Source organism: Meriones unguiculatus (assembly GCF_030254825.1).
Source record: "Meriones unguiculatus strain TT.TT164.6M chromosome 13 unlocalized genomic scaffold, Bangor_MerUng_6.1 Chr13_unordered_Scaffold_28, whole genome shotgun sequence".
In the NCBI taxonomy this organism is placed as follows: domain Eukaryota; kingdom Metazoa; phylum Chordata; class Mammalia; order Rodentia; family Muridae; genus Meriones; species Meriones unguiculatus.
Window position 1 is genome coordinate 5,759,277 of NW_026843644.1, and position 14,490 is coordinate 5,773,766.

Genomic DNA, 14,490 nt, shown 5'->3' on the forward strand with positions numbered 1-14,490 from the left:
ACAGAGACTCGGGGAGGAGGCCGGCTCTCGAGACACTCCTTTATGTGTTCTTATTAAATTGAAATAAATACATAGTATTAAATTAAGCACATCATCTATATAAAGCCAGTTAGTAAGTGACACATGCGCACCACCAGAGAGCACTGGATCCCTTGACAGATGGGTCGAGCGCCACCGTGTCACTGGGGATGGAACCCAGCACATCGGTAAAAGAGGGATTCTTTGTGTAAGACAAAGGTTGGCTTGTTTTTTTGTTTGCTTGTTTGTTTTTTCTTAACTTTTATTAAATACACTTTATTCACTTTGTTTCCCCCATAAACCCCTCCCTCTTTCCCGCCCAATCCCACCTTCCCTCCTCCTTCTTCACGCATGCCTTTTCCCCAAGTCCACTGATAGGGAAGGTCCCCCTCTCCTTCCTTCTGATCTTAGTCGTCCATCCATCCATCCATCCATCCATCCTTTCATTCATTCATTCATTGAACAGCATTCTGCCTGTGCATAAGAAGTAGGGCACCAGATCTCATTACAGATGTCTGTGAGCCACCATGTGGTTGCTGGGAATTGAACTCAGGACCTCTGGAAGAGCAGCCAGCGCTGTTAACATGTAAGCCATTTCTGCAGCCTCCGGTTTTGTTCTTTGGTTTTGTTTTATTTTTTTTAATCTTTAAAAAAGATTTATTATCCATGTGAGCGGGTTTCTTTCTTTTCAAGACTAGTCCTGCTTTGAGTAGGAAACTCAAAATTAATTTTAAAAGGGACATGGACCCCAGGATCCCTCCTCCAGGGACCATGAACCGGTTGGACTGCGTCTGATTAAGAGAATTCAAACTGCACATTTTTTTTTTCCTGCACACAAGCAGCTTCCAGTATCAGGGCATGTTTACTTCCGGTACCAGGGGACAGGGCGATGACGTCACAAACTGGTTCATGGTCAGTTTCTGATACCGAAGACGACAAGAGGAGCAGAGCGAGGACCAGTGGAAACACTGTGTGTGTGTTGAGGCGACGGAAAAGGTCTTCAGGGGATTCTACTGGATACAGGCAAAGTTACCATCACAGGAAGGAGAAGAAGGCTGGCATGGGAGGTTGTAAGCAGAGCGCACAGCATTCTGGGAATTGTATTTCCGCGTCCACGACGCGGTAAAGCGGAAGAAAGGGAGAGACCTGGCTATGTGACTACAAACACTCTCAGAAGTCCTTGCCCCGAGGCCTGCCATGTTTGTAGTCCTTACCGAGGCTCGCAGCTGGCACAATGCACTCTGGGATTGTTTGTAGTTATCTGGCTAAGGAGTGCCGGGCTTTAGGAATCCTCCAGGTCCATGGTTCACATCCGTGTCTGGGACATTTCATCATGAGTTCAGTGTTCTGTCGTCAGGATGTTCACAGTCGAACTAGATAAAAGAGAATTTTTTTTTTTGTCTACGAGACACCTATAATACAACGTGAGTGGCTAGATGTGGGGCTGAAATGCGGTAGATGGATTTAGAGCCTGGCCAGCTCCTCAGAGGGTGATGGGGGCGTGGGGTGGACAGGACTGTGGTGAATGTTAAGTGGAACGCGAACATCCACAAGCATACAAGCCGTGTCTTCAATGTCTTCTGTACTGTTGAAAAAGCAGGCACATGAGAAAAACTATATGGTTATACTCCAAGAACCTGACAATTGGTGGACATGCATAGTTCAAGAGGTAGCAGGGCACCTCTTCGTTTTCCTAGTTCCTCATTCTGTATCCTGTTATTTCTAAGAATTTCAGACCGAACAAACAGCATCTGTTCGGGCTGGAAATAGACTGCAGTTTTCAGGTCAGATAGGTAATAGCATATAATTTTTGAGGATTCTCTTAGAAAACCCTTACCAATAACTCAAAAGTGGACTTCTCATGGCTGGTGTTGGAATTCTTGTTAGATGAAGGAACCATTCTCACCATGGGGGCACAGTTTTATTTAAACAAAATTTTCGTTTTATACAACTTACATGGATTATACATATCTTAGGTAGATTGTTACTAGTATGATTTTGTGTTACTTTTTCAGACATCCTTACTGTTATTTTACCTTCCTCCCTTTTGTATTTCTCTCAGTCTCACTTCCTGATTATCATTATCCCCCCATGGGGGATATAGGACTATTTAAATCAATTAAATAGCTTATCATTACCCCCCATGACTATTTAAATCAATTAAATAGTCCTATATCCCCCAAGGAAAAAGAAGCAGTCATTGAAAGTCTCCCATCCAAAAAAAGCCCAGGACCTGATGGTTTCAGCGCAGAATTATACCAGACATTCAAAAAAGACCTAACTCCAGTTCTCTTCAAACTATTCCACAAAATCGAAACAGAAGCAACATTACCAAACTCATTCTATGAAGCCACAGTCACCTTGGTACCTAAACCTCACAAAGACCCAACCAAAAAAGAGAACTTCAGGCCAATCTCCCTTATGAACATTGATGCAAAAATATTCAACAAAATACTCGCAAACCGAATACAAGAAAACATCAAAGATATCATCCACCATGACCAAGTAGGCTTCATCCCAGGTATGCAGGGGTGGTTCAATATACGGAAATCCATCAATGTGATCCACCATGTTAACAAATTGAAAGAAAAAACCACATGATAATCTCCCTAGATGCTGAAAAAGCATTTGACAAAATCCAACATCCATTCATGTTTAAACTATTGGAGAGATCAGGGATACAAGGCACATATCTAAACATAGTAAAGGCGATATACAGCAAACCTATAGCCAACATCAAACTGAACAGAGAGAAACTTAAAGCAATCCCACTGAAATCAGGGACAAAACAAGGCTGCCCACTCTCTCCATATCTCTTCAACATAGTTCTGGAAGTCCTTGCTAGAGCAATAAGACAGTTGAAGGAGATCAAGGGGATACAAATTGGAAAGGAAGAAGTCAAATTATCACTATTTGCAGATGATATGATAGTATACATGAGTGACCCCAAAAACTCTACCAGGGAACTTCTACAGCTGATAAACACCTTCAGCAAAGTGGCCGGATACAAAATTAACTAAAAAAAAAAAAATCAGTAGCCCTCCTGTATACAAAAGACAAAAGGGCTGAGAAAGAAATTAGGGAAACAACACCCTTCACAATAGCCACAAATGACATAAGGTACCTCGGAGTAACCCTAACCAAGGAAGTCAAAGACTTGTATGAAAAAAATTTCAAGTCTCTGAAGAAAGAATTAAAAGATATGAGAAGATGGAATGATCTCCCATGTTCATGGCTTGGCAGGATTAACATAGTAAAAATGGCCATTTTACCAAAAGCAATCTACAGATTCAATGCAATTCCCATCAAATTACCAACACAATTCTTTACAGACCTGGAAAGAAAAATTCTCAACTTCATATGGAATAACAAGAAACCCAGAATTGCTAAAACAATCCTCTACAATAAAAGATCTTCTGGAGGTATCTCCATCCCTGATCTTGAGTTGTACTATAGAGCAAAAGTTTTAAAAACTGCATGGTACTGGCATAATAACAGAATAGTGGATCAATGGAACCGAACAGAGAACCCGGAAATAAACCTACACACTTATGGACACCTGATCTTTGACAAAGGTGCCAAAACCATACAATGGAAAAAAGATAGCATCTTCAACAAATGGTGCTGGTCCAACTGGATGTCTACATGTAGAAAAATGAAAATAGATCCATAATTATCACCCTGCACAAAACTGAAGTCCAAGTGGATCAAAGACCTCAACATAAAACCTGACACATTAAATCAGCTAGAAAAAAAGTGGGGAATACCCTAGAACTCATTGGTACAGGAGAAAACTTCCTGAACAGAACACCAACAGCACAGGCTCTGAGAGTAACAATCAATAAATGGGACCTCATGAAACTGAAAAGCTTCTGCAAAGCAAAGGAGACCATCACCAAAACAAAACGACTGCCTACACATTGGGAAAGAATCTTCACCAACCCTTTATCTGACAGAGGACTAATATCCAGTATATATAAAGAACTAAAGAAGCTGAAAAGCAGCAAACCAAGTAATCCAATTAAAAAATGGGGAACAGAGCTAAACAGAGAATTCTCTGTAGAGGAATACCGAATGGCAGAGAAGCACTTAAAGAAATGCTCAACCTCACTAGCCATTAGAGAAATGCAAATCAAAACAACCCTGAGATTTCACCTTACACCCATGAGAATGGCCAAGATCAAAATCTCAAGTGACAACACATGCTGGAGAGGTTGTGGAGAAAGGGGAACCCTTCTCCATTGCTGGTGGGAATGTAAACTTGTACAACCACTCTGGAAATCAATCTGGCGCTTTCTCAGACAACTAGGAATAGTGCTTCCCCATGATCCAGCCATAGCACTTTTAGGCATATATCCAAAAGAGGCTCAAATACACAAAAAGGACATTTGCTCAACCATGTTTGTAGCAGCTTTGTTTGTAATAGCCAGAAGCTGGAAACAACCCAGATGCCCCTCAACTGAAGAATGGATGTAGAAATTGTGGTACATCTACACAATGGAATATTACTCAGCAATGAAAAATAAGGAAATCATGAAATTTGCAGGTAAATGGTGGGATCTGGAAAGGATCATCCTGAGTGAGTTGTCCCAGAAGCAAAAAGACACACATGGTATATTCTAACTCATATAGACATACAACATAGGACAAACCCACTATAACCTGTGCATCTAAAGAAACTAAGCAAGAGAGAGGACCCTAACTAAAATGTCCAATCCCCATCCGGAAAGGCAAAGAGGATGGACATCAGAAGAAGAAGAAAACAGGAAACAACCTAGGAACCTACCACAGAGGGCCTCTGAAAGCCTCTGCCCTTCAGACTATCAAAGCAGATGCTGAGCCTGATGGGCAACTGTTGAGCAGAGTGAATGGAATTTTATGTAAGAACTGGGAAATAGTAAGAGCTGGAGAGGACAGGGTCTGCACAAGGAGAGCAACAGAACAAGAAAATTTGAACACAGGGAACTTCCCTGAGACTCATACTCCAACCAAGGTCTATTCTTGGAGATAACCCAGAACCCCTGCACAGATGTAGCCCAGGGCAGTTCAGAGTCCAATTGGGTTACATAGTAATGTGAAGAGGGACTGCCTCTGACATAATCTGATTGGCCTGCTCTTTGATCACCTCCCCCTGGGGGGGAGCAGCCTTACCAGGACATAGTAGAGGACAATGCAGCCAATTTTGATGTGAACTGATGGACTAAGATCAGAAAGGAAAGGAGAACCTCCCCTATCAGTGGACTTGGGGAGTGGCATGCATGCAGAGGGAGGAGGGAGGGTGGGATTGGGAGGGAAGGAGGGAAGGGCTTATAGGGAGATGCAGAATGAATGAAGTGTAATTGAGGAAAAATTTAAAAAAAGGGGGGGAAATAATTTAAGAACCTTAAATGACTTTCAAAAGTGGAGCAAAACATGGAGTTAGTCTATTTACATGGAGCATGTCTCACCCCTGGGGGCAATGGTCTCCTGAACCTACTCAGACCTCGGACACCACCACTGCTAGTTCTAGAACTGATGCAGGATGTTCCAACGAGGGGGTTAAGGCTTCTCATAATATTTCCTATAAGCCCACACCTGTTTGTTTATATCCCCCATTTTTATTCATTATTTGCCAGATAGAGCCAAGTAATTGTGGTGATGATACTTGCTTTTTTGCCCAATGCTGGAATGCTAGTAAATTTAGGTATGCCCTGGTTACTCGCATGCCTCACTGGGTGCCTGTGCCATTGATGCCCCTCACACTATGACTCTCTTTAGACAGAAAAGGGATCTTGGAACTACAGCCACCATTGTTACTGCCATCTCATTGGCGGCTGTTGGAGCTACCACCAGGGCATTAGCCATGAGTCATAGTATGCAGACTGCTCGGACCCTAAATAATCTTTTAGCCAATGTAGCTCATGCCTTAGATGTACAAAAAGGAATTAATGCTCAACTAAAAGGAGACTTGATGGTGTTCAATCAGAGGATTGACCTTGTGCAGGAGCAAATTGATACCCTATGGCAAATCGCTCAACTTGGCTGTCAATGAAAGTATGCTAGACTTTGTGTCACTAGCATACAACATGAGAATTTTTCCTGTGCTGCAAATCTGTCTAAACAATTGTCTAGCTATATTTTAGGTAATTGGACTGGAGAATTCGATACTACGAAGGAGCAGCTGAGAGTGGCCATTGTCACGATAAATTCTTCCAGAGTGGATGCAGATCTAGCCATAGGATTATCATCATGGATTGCTGCAGCCATGAATCATCTGAAGGAATGGACGGGCATGGGAGCGTCAGCAGGCCTTCTGGTGTTGGTCTCCTTGGTTTGCCTGTGTTATATATGCAAGATTAGAGTCTCACAACAGCGTAATGCAGCCATGACCATTCAGGCCTTTACAGCCATTGAAGCAGGACAGTCTCCCCAAGCATGGTTGGCTACCATAAAAAGCTACAATGTTACGTTCAGGATGCGAAGCTATGCACTGCACTCAGGGTCAGCCGCTTTCGACCCAGAGAAGAGCAAGTCTGATTGCATGTGGGTTGATGCCCCAGGTCCTGCCTCTGAGAAAAAGGTATCGGACGGGTCTGATGCTCTTTGGGTGGATGACACCTAAATGAACATTGGTACAAAGTCCCAATTTATTTCTAATATCAGAGATCAGACCTCTACTCTTGCCTGATGCGTCTAAAACAAAAAGGGGGAACTGTAGAGAGCTGCATAATGCTGTGCCTTAAAGAGGAGCTGGTTTCCGCCTTCCACCTTCCCGATGGTGAGTGCTCTGTCACGAATAACTCCACATTTGGCTAAGGCTGAAGATCTGGCTTGCTTCCATGTATGTGGACCTATCTACATTGCCTACTTGACATGCTGGGGTTGGCTACCCAGAGGCTATTTAAGCTGTGGGCTGGCTTTCCCCAGGGTCAGATGATTGTTCAAGGTTCCTGAATAAACTGCATTGAAAAAAAAAAAAAAGAAAACAAAAAATCTCCATCTAAGGAATCAGTCCCCAATTATTAATTCTTCCTTTCTTAATTTCTTATAACATGAGCAGAATAAGAAAGATCTAGGGACAAATTACCACACAAAAGAACTCTAGCTTAATTTTCCATGGAGTCTATTTTCCACTGAAATCCTATGACCTCCACTTTCTCTGTATGCACTGCACTCAATATTATGACCTTCCAGGTCCTACAGGAAGAGCTAGTTAAGGTCTGGATGTTCGTCATCTCAAGACCTGATATTTTCCACATTCCTCAAAAAAGAGAACATTCTCAGGTCTGTCCAGGAGCAAAGGCACTTTTGGCATATCTTTTTTTTTTTTTCTATTCTAACTTGCTACTTTACTGCTATAATTGAATCCCCTAACTATAAACATCTCAGGTCATCAATGGGATAACTTGATTGGTCCTGTCAGATCACAGTCCATCTTTTTGGAGGCCAAAAACAGAAACTCAAGTTCCAAGAAAAGTAAGGCAAAAATATGCCAAATATTGTTTCCTGCCTTGCTCTTTTGTTTCTTTATAGTCTCATGCTCAGCTAGCTTTCTTATGCAGCCCAGGGCCACTTGCTTAAGGATATTGCCACCCCCAGTGGGAGAACCCTCTATAGAAATCATCAGTCAACACAATCTCTCACTTACATAGAAACCAGCCATTTTTCTCATTAGTTTATTTCTTTTTTCACTTTATATCTTGCTTGCAGCTCCATACTTCCTCTCCTCCTGGTGTCACCCTCCCACCCTCTTCCCCTACTCCTCCTCTCCTTTTTCTCTGGAACGGGAAGCCTCCACATACCAGTTCTCCTCAGCACATCAAGTTGCATACACACTAAATGCATTTTCTTCCACTAAGGCCAAAAAAGGCCGCCCAGCTATGGCAAACTGATTCATAAACAGGCAACTGTGTCCATGTCACAGCCAACACCAATTTCAATTGGTAGGTGACCAACATGGAGACAAAGCTGCCCATCAGCTAGATATGTGTAGGGTGCATTTTATGGATAGTGGCAACCAGCAATTTTATGATAGCATGCTGTCAACTGAATTTATCATGTGAAAAAAAAACCTCAGAATTCTCAGCAGGATTAAGAAGACATGTTACACACAAAATATGATGACTGTACTGACTGTATAGCAATAATAATGAAGATTGTGCACAATATTTATGAAAGAATAAAGCAAAAATGCCAAGAATATAAGCCAAATAATCTAGTCAAATATCCATCGAGATACCTAAGGAAATCCAACCAAGAAAAAATGTGAAGCAGACCCATGTTAACTATGATTGTATACATATAGAAATTAAATAAACACAAATGTCACAACTCACATGAAAATAACTCAAAGTGTTCAAATTACTTGTTCAAATTACCCTCTAGATACTACTGACATTTTTTTAAAAACATAGCCCTCATGCTCTAGACATCTCTCTGTAAATGGAGATCACCAGAAAGGTAGACTATGGTGCTACAGCCCCTCATGGCCCCCTAGTGATTGCAGGTAAACCCGGTCCCCCTGATGTCCATAAACAAAACAATGTTAAATAGTAATTTTATGTCTCTTTCCTGCCACACCTATTACAGCACAAGATGTGAAATCTGACCCATCTATCTATATTACACCATGTACACTTGAGACATATGTTATTTACAACCTACATGAAAATAACCCCAAATGAATCGTATACCTAAATGTTAAATGCCAAAGTCAGAACTTGGAAAAGATATTAGAAACTTGGCCTCTCTGAGTTTGCATCCTACCAAGGACATTTCTACATTCAAGCCCCTACTGCAAATACTTTGTGAAGATGCAGACCCATAGTGTGTATGGAGGCAGCCTCTAGAGCCCCAATCTTCTCCAAGCAGTTCATCCATTTTACTAGCAAGATTAAACTAACTTCACATTCCCAAGCTTGCAGCGCCATCTCCCACCCAACCCCTTGAAACATTTTCCTAATTATCAGTTAACTGGTAAAACTTGCTGTTACCTTAACCGAGGTGACTAAATTGTAAAAAGTATATCGCTTACAAAGCCCTGCATTACTATGGACAGAGGACACGCTTCTTTGTTGCTTTGTCACTTGAGCTCCGGACCACATATCGAGAGATATAAATTAAGGGCCTTGGATTCCAGACTGAATGTCCTGGAAAACACATAAAGGCCTTGAGCCCAGTGGCCTGGATCAGCACAGCCTCCAACAGAAACTGCTTTGCCTCACAACGTTCAAATCTGATTGGATGACCCCAGCAATCACCAAGGGTCCCTCTCCTTGTGGATTTAGCCCTTTAAATATACAATAAAGCTTACCCCTGGGCACTGTTCAGATCCTGAACTGGCAGCCTCCCTGAGCTCAGAAAAATAAAGCTCTCATTTTAACCTTCTGTTCCAGAAAAGAATTTTCTCTGTCCCCAATCCGAATCCAATATAGTCGATATATCAGATGCCCCGCTGTGTTCAGGGCTAGGAAAAGGGACCTTTCCTGTGGCTGATTCTGACTGCCCGCTCATACACAGCCTCAGAAAGGATTCTACACAGCTGTTCCTGCTGTTCAGCCTCCTGATCCACCAAGTTGGGGGCAGAGGCTACACAGTCACCATTTGCGACTTTGGAAGTTGTCTGAAATCCCCTCAAATCACACAGCAGCAGCGTTCATACAAAAGCACACCAACAACTCTACCACACTCAGCTACAGAGCAAACTTGCAGCATGGCACCAGGGAGAACCCACCTCTTCCTCTGACTAGAGAGATGGAAGCATCTGATTGGCAAGTGAGTCTTGAGTGACATGAGCACCTCCTTTAGGGTTAGAGTGTACTGAAGGGACAAGGCTTAGTGATTCCTAACCCACGCTTCCCTTTTAGTAACAAACCTTTTTCAGATCTGCAAAGATTTGCATTTCATCATTTGTGCATGTCCTCCCCTAGCCTACTCTCTGTCCTCCAGCACTCAGGATGCAATTTCCCTCTTCCTTCCAGAATCAAGGTCGATAGCTGCACAACCATTACTCAACCTGTAGCAGAGTTAACTGTCTGTCCTACAGGTGGAAGGGTGCCAAGAATTTTAAGAATTAAAGGGAGATTTTAGAAAATGCAAGGAGATTTTTGTTCTGCAACATCATGCTGGGGTCAGGTAAACTGCAGCCACTTTTTCTCCTGGAAGATAAGAGACAACCCTGGAGAGAAAAAAAAAAAAGGAGGAAAAATATAGCATTTTGGAGTTCCAACATCATGTAAAACGTCTTCCTCGATAGGAAGATGAAGAAAACAGAAAGCTGTATTAGTGAAGGCTCTCTACATGAAAAGAACTGATAGAATAAATTTCTCTGTGTATGTATGTAGTTCTCAGGCTGGTGAGCCTCTGCCGCAATGCATCTTGGGACTGTTGGTACTTCCCTGAGCCAGGAGCGCTCCAAAGTGGGAAAGGAAGGGATAAAGGTCCATCTGTGACTAGAGGCTTTGTGTTTACATCCCCGTGGTGGGGGTCAGGGAGATGGCGGAACGTGGAGATGTGAGGAAGGAGGGTGACCCCGGAGCCTCCACACCCTCAAGTCTGCTCTCGCAGGGCGGTGAGGAATCAAAGCCATAAGTGGCGGACTTCAGTGATGGTGAGCCAATATCCAGACCGTTTTTCCCAGGTCGGCATCCTTCTTATCCCAAGCTGTTTGACAGAGTTACACATCACACTCACACGCGGGGTGGCTGCAGGGTTCCCCAACTCCCTCCTCCTACCCACCGCCTGCTGTCCATTTGTCTGTCTGCTAAGAGTTCTGGAGCAACTCCTGCCTGAGGCAGAACCGCAGGCAGGGGGATGGCGGGAGAGAGGAGCTTCCACCAAGCCTGCAAGCACCCTGCGGGAGATTGGTGCACTCAGACCTCACCCCTAACCCTCGGGGGTCTTGTTGTGCACTACCTTGTATAGGGTGTTCTGGCCCCCTCTCCTGGTTTGTGGATGCACAAGCAGGCAGAACACTATAAATAATTCGTAGGGTGCTGGGTGCTGAGTAGGTAAGGTGCTCTTTCATTAGCAGTTCGGTTGTTGGGGGCTTAGTACACAAGGATCCTGCCACCTCTGCTGGCCTGAAAGCATATATTCATGCTGAGCAATGAACAGATAGTGCTTAGAGTGCTGGGCCTGAGTAAATAAGGTGCTCTGTACTTAGTGGTTATGGTGCTGGGGACTTAGTTCATAAGGCTCTAGCCACAGCTGCTGTCCTGGATGCGTACACACATGGGCAAAGAGAAAAAGTAAGAGGTGGAGGAAGGAAGAAAAGAAAGAAAGATGTATGTGTTTGTGTTGTTTTGTTACAGAAAATCAGCCAGCTGATTGAAACATGGTACTATTTGGTGTTTATTTGTTGAACTTGAACCAACGTACACAGGAAAATGTTCAGGTATTCTGTAGTGATAAAAGGAATTAATGTTTTTCTGCATGGTGAATAAAATATTTTCAGCCAGAAGGAAGTTGTGGAACATGGCAAAGCAATACATTATATTTACACACTGTATCAAATAAAAATGATTTGATGAACCTTTTCAGAGGAAGCTTCTCATATTCAAGAACAAGAACCATCCCTCTCTTAAAGCATTTTCTCGAGGCACAGACACTCTCCCAGTACCTAGGGGATTCTTACATAAATTCTGGATTGACAATTTTGATTGCTCACCTCCTGCTGTCCTACGTGGAAATCATACACCATACCTAGTAAATGGGAATGAGAAGGGAAAGGGAAGGGATGGTATAGGGAGAAAAGGGAAGGGAAAGAGAAGGGGAGGGGAGGGAATGGAAGGGATGGGAAAGGGAAAAGAATAGAAAGGAAAAGGAATAGGAAGGGAAAGGGAAGGAAAGGAAAAAAAAGGAGAAGGGAAAAGAAGGGAAAGGTAAGAAATGGGAAAGGGAGGGGAAAGAAGAAGAAAAGGGAATAGAAGGGAAGAGAAGGGAAATGGAAGGAAAGGGAAAAAAGGGGAAGGGAACACAGGGAAGGGACGTGAAGAAAAGAGAAAGGGAAGGGAAGGGAAATGGAAAGGGAAGGGATCAGAGGGGAAAGGAAAAGGAAGGGAAAAGAAAAAGAAGAGAAAAGAAAGAAAGGGAAGGGATTGGAGAATGGATGAGACGGAAAAGCAAAGGGAAGGGAAAGGGATAAGAAAGGGAAGTGAAGGGTAAGGGAAGGGAGGGGACTGGTGGGAAGGGAAAGGGAAAGAAAGGAAGTTAAGGGAAAGGAAAGGAAGGAACAGAATGGGAATAAAAAGAACAATGATTTTAGCTCTGTGGTAGTGTACATGCTTAGCATGGGTGAGGCACTGAGTTCAATCATCAACACTGAAGGGAAAGGGGAGCAGTGCAAGGATAAAATTATACAACATGGGTTAATCTCAGGGTATGAATCAAAGTGGAAAATAAGCCAAACATTTTTAAATGTCTGATTCTATTTATATGCCACTCTACAAACAACAAAATCATACATACAGAAAGAAGATCTGTAAGCAGGAGAAAACAAGGTCAAAACACACTGCAAAAGAGCATTATAGGGCATTTGTTTTGCTTTTCAAGACAGAACCTCTCTGTTTAGACTTGGATATCCTGGGATCTCTTTGTAGACCAGTCTGGCCTCGAACTCACAAAGATTTGACTGTAGATACCTCCCTGAGTGTTGGGATTACAGGCATGCACCACCATGGCCTGCTTTATAAGAGTACTTTTTATAGGGAAGGAAATGTACAATATCTTGGTTGTGGTGGTGATTATACTAGTTATATAATTGCTTAAAACCACTGAACTGTTGGCCCTATTTTTCACACAAAGTTTATGCTTGAATAAACCACAAAAAAAATCATACAAAAATATAACAGTAAAAAGTATACACTTCACACTTCAGATTAGAATGTATGCAACAGTCTGAGTTCCATTTAAAAAACAAAAGGAAAGAAAGAAATCTTCCCTTTGTTCATGTGGTCAGAGAATGGCCAAAGCCAAACACATTGTATCAGAAACTGTGGGTCAAAGTTGAAGGAACAAACTGGCCTTGAGCATTAAGATGGAAAGGGAGTGAGGGTGAAGATGCCTAAATGCGAGGTCAGAGCATGAGCAGAATGAGAAGAGTGTCCACAGAAACCATCATAAATAAAAGCACCATCAGAGCAGAAGCAAGTTTTGTAGACCCTGTGTGGTGGCTTCCTAACATGGGTTCTTAGATCCAACAGGGATGGAAGTGAGGAAGGAGGATAAGAAATGAAGAAATAGCCTGAGTAGGGAGAGAAAACGAATCGTTATAAACAACAGCAAAAATAAATAAATAAATAAACAAGGTATGTGTGTGCAAAGCCTGATTTCTCACTGTTTGAGAAGACATGAAAAATGCAAATGCTAGATTTCTGGGCTGAAATCAGAAGTACTGAATTAGTTCACAATTTTCAATGTACAGAGACAGAAATATACATATATGTGAAAATATGAATAAATATATCCTCTACCTCTACATGAAGAGAATCTGGGAATACTTATAACCCAACAGTGATAATGATGCTAGCAATGAGAAATTAGCCTCTACTGGGAGAAAGCAGGGATCCCTAGAGGAATAGTTGATTACAGGGCCACACTTGGCCTATTGTGTAAGCAGCCCCATGTCAGAGGCTTAACACCACAAAGGAGAAGAAATGGGTGTGCATATATGCCAGAAATACCATAGGTCAAAAAGTAATGATTCTCAAAGAATGAGTTCAATGAGTTCAACCTGAGTTCAATTCCCAGCAACCACATGGTGGCTCACAACCATCTATATCTGCTACCCTCTTCTGGCCTACAGGCATACATGCAGGCAGAACATTGTATAAATAATAAAAAAATCTTAAAAAAAGACACTGGAGCCGGATGTATGAGCTCTCTTTGGTCCTATGACAAAACAATTTAAATATCGAAATGAATGGTCTGAATGTTTATGTCCTCCCAAAATTTCTATATTGAAGTTCTAAGACCTAAAGTAACAGAACTGCATGAGATCTTTGGAAGGTACTCAGGTCTTAAAGGTGAAGTCCTTATAAATAGGTTCATAACCTTATTAAAGAGATCCTATAAAATCATGTGGTCCTTTAGGCCACTGAGATTAAAGCGAGAACAGGACTGTAGAAAAGCGTGCCCCCAACTAGACCTCATATTTTAACTTTAGACTTTTCAGAGTTGACAACTGTGAAAACTAAAGCCTTTGTTTATAAATCATTTGTCACAGTAGCCCCAGCAGACTGAAACAAACAATACAGTCTACTACAGAAGACACATGAATCATGAATCCATACTGATGTAAGTGTGGCAAATGCATTAACATTCTGATGAGAACCAACACATAGAGTGTCAAGGTACTCATAGGGGTGTAGGGTATTAACTCTGTAGCAGAAAAGCCTTGCAGATACTGATTACAAATAATCAAAGTAAAATTATGTACCACCTGACAAGACAATGTGTGCACTGTTGTGATACCCTTGCCTAAGTATATGTATT

The 14,490-nt window shown here is 42.3% G+C and overlaps 1 pseudogene; it reads left to right on the top strand.

Annotated features, from left to right (window-relative positions):
- The window catches only part of LOC132650719 (zinc finger protein 431-like), a 91,345-nt pseudogene that overhangs the window by 26,776 nt on the left and 50,079 nt on the right, over positions 1-14,490 (top strand).